Below are 2,697 nucleotides of genomic sequence, written 5' to 3' on the forward strand. Positions count from 1 at the left end.
AAGGCATTCCCCGAGTCCTGTGGTTCTAGCACGGTCGCTTTATTGACTTAAACTTGGCTTGAATTAATTTTGGACAAACTGTGATTTATATTATTTTCATGTTTTACCTATCCTCTTTTTTCTCTTGATTATTAGAAAAAATTAAAGAATATTTTTGAATAATAAGATGTCATAAGCACACTACGCAAGTGAATGCGTGATCGACAAAATTTATTATTTAGTCATACCGGCGCTACGCAAGCGAATCCGCAGTCATGACAAACGATTGTTAGCACGTTATTTACTTTTGAAAAATTGCTGCAATTGTGTTGGAGGAAACATTAACCCTCTTTTTTTAGAAAATTTATTAAATGTCACTACCACGCTACGCAAGCGAATTCGTGATTATGACAAAAGATTTATAAATTAATTAAAACTATTGAATATGACATGAAATTGATGAATTAACTTATTAAAAGTGCACCTACTATAAATTAATTAAAACTCTTGAATATGACATGAAATTGATGAATTAACTTATTAAAAGTGCACCTACGCTACGCAAGTGAGTCCGTGAAGTTAAAGCGCACCTACTATTTGCCTAACGTTTAAATTAATTAAAGGGAAATTAGTTAATTAAAATAGTAGAAAAATCTGATATTATTATTATTATTTCGAGATTTATAGTTGGGAAAAATTATGCAAATAAATGTTGGACCAACTTTACCTATTTTAAAAGAAATGAGCCAACTTCTTGTTAAAAAAAATGGGCCAGCTTGTATGGAGCTTTTGGGTTGCTGGAATTTATTATTAAAATGGGCCAAAAAATGAATTTCAATTGGCCCAATGTTATATAGAAGAAAAGGGGTAATTTTGTTGTTCAAAGGTAAATGGGCCAACTTTTATTTTTGATTCAATAAGGCCCAAAGTTGATACAATCTTAGCTCTTTACTTAGTCTGAGTTCATGACCATTAACTACATAGTCACAATTGTATAAACGCCCACTTTACAAAATAGCCATTTTTGCAAATCCGGCAAAATGGCCAGATTCACAAAGATATTATCACAGCATTCCTAGAAGCATATGTTGGCAGTGAAATTTTAGCAACTAAAACGAACTCATGCTATGTGTTATACACCTAAAGTCATTCATGGCATACTTAGCATTGTTACTCAGATATAATAGCTTGAAAACATGCTTAAAAAAAATCCATAAACGACTTACATATCACATTCATAAAACTTACAACTCAATATTCAAGTATTATGAAGGACTATATTCACATTATCACATGCTTGATACATAACAATAACATACAAGCTCTTTTGTTGTCAAACTATTCATCACATCAAACACATTTAAATGGTGCAACATGTTCAAGTTGTTCCCATTGCTGAAAATACGTACATTACGAGTCTTAAAGGATTACCTGGTAGCAAAAGAATAAACAGTAGTTCAACAACTAAAGCAACATAAAACCAGCAACAAAACCAGCAGCAAATCCGTGTTAAAACAACCCGAAAACTTAAAGAGGGAACCCAGAAACAAACTCTAAAGAGGACTTATACTTTTCTAAAAGTCTGCACTCTAAGATTCACTCCCAAAGCTCACCATTTCAGCTTACTTTTCATGTGTTCAACTGCTGATTTTTTTTTTTTGTTTTTGTGACAAAGCAATTATAAAAAATGCCCCCCTTGAAGTGTGATGGAGTTCCCCCCTATATATCAAAACAACCAACTATTTCAAAAAAATAAAAATTAATCTTTTTGATAGATTTTTCTACAAAATCTGCTCTTAAATTCAAAAAGCCAGACTTTCTAGTTCAAATCTTGTCAAGTATTTCAAACAAAATCTGCTCTCCACTATTCAAAGATAGACTTTATTCAAATAATGTCCAAAGGTCTACATTTTCTTACCAAACAATTTGACTTTTAAGTGTTGTACTCAAAGAGTCTTGAAGCAGTAAACAAACAACCAAACAAGTACCATATACTCTTAAGTATTTTTCATTACCTCACTTTTATCAATACAAAACTATTTTACTACTTCAACAAGTGCAAAAACAGCACATTTAACATTTCAAACTTCAAAAACTAATGCTAAAATAATTAATAATAGACAAAAATAAAATCTGAAAATTAAAAATAAAAATAAAAAAATCAGCCATGAAAAGAATAGTATTTTACCATTTTACACATCAAAAGGCCCAAAAAAATGGTGGTATGCCAAAGAGGGTGTTCCGGGAGGTCGCCGAAATTAGGCCAGATTTTGGTCACCGGATTTTTGGGGTAGAATTGACATCAATAGCTAGGTCTTGAGGAGCTCTATCCATTGATGTAGGTATTTTGGGGTGGTAATGGTTGGAGCTTCAAGAATTTGGGCAAAAAAGTGACGGAAAAGTTTCTTAGATCTAAGATTCAAGGAGTTTGAGGATTTTTTTTTTAGGATTTGGTTTGGAGATATGGAAAGAGAAGGTGTTGGAGATTATATGGTAAAATTTTGGGGCGGATTGGAGGTCGGTCGCCGCCGGTGGGCGATGGGCGGCGGCAGCGGTCTTGGGAGAGAGAGAAGAGAGAGTGATTAGAGGGAAAGAAGAGAGAGGAAATAATGGGGAAAATGGGGCAAATTTTGGAGATTTTAGGCTTTAAATATCTAGGATAAAGATCAAACTACGACCGTTGGATTAAATCAAGATGGGTGGATGAGATTGAATCTT

The 2,697-nt window shown here is 33.1% G+C and overlaps 1 long non-coding RNA gene across 1 annotated transcript; it reads right to left on the bottom strand.

Moving 5' to 3' along the window:
- Window positions 1-1,236: 1,236 nt before the first annotated feature.
- Window positions 1,237-2,490, bottom strand: LOC138891114 (uncharacterized). The gene is made up of 2 exons (XR_011407426.1): window positions 2,168-2,490; window positions 1,237-1,410 (listed from the first exon to the last, which is right to left on the bottom strand). It is a non-coding gene; the product is annotated as an uncharacterized lncRNA (long non-coding RNA).
- Between the last annotated feature and the right edge of the window lie 207 nt (window positions 2,491-2,697).

This window comes from Nicotiana sylvestris, chromosome 5 (genome assembly GCF_000393655.2).
Source record: "Nicotiana sylvestris chromosome 5, ASM39365v2, whole genome shotgun sequence".
NCBI classification, from domain to species: Eukaryota; Viridiplantae; Streptophyta; class Magnoliopsida; order Solanales; family Solanaceae; genus Nicotiana; species Nicotiana sylvestris.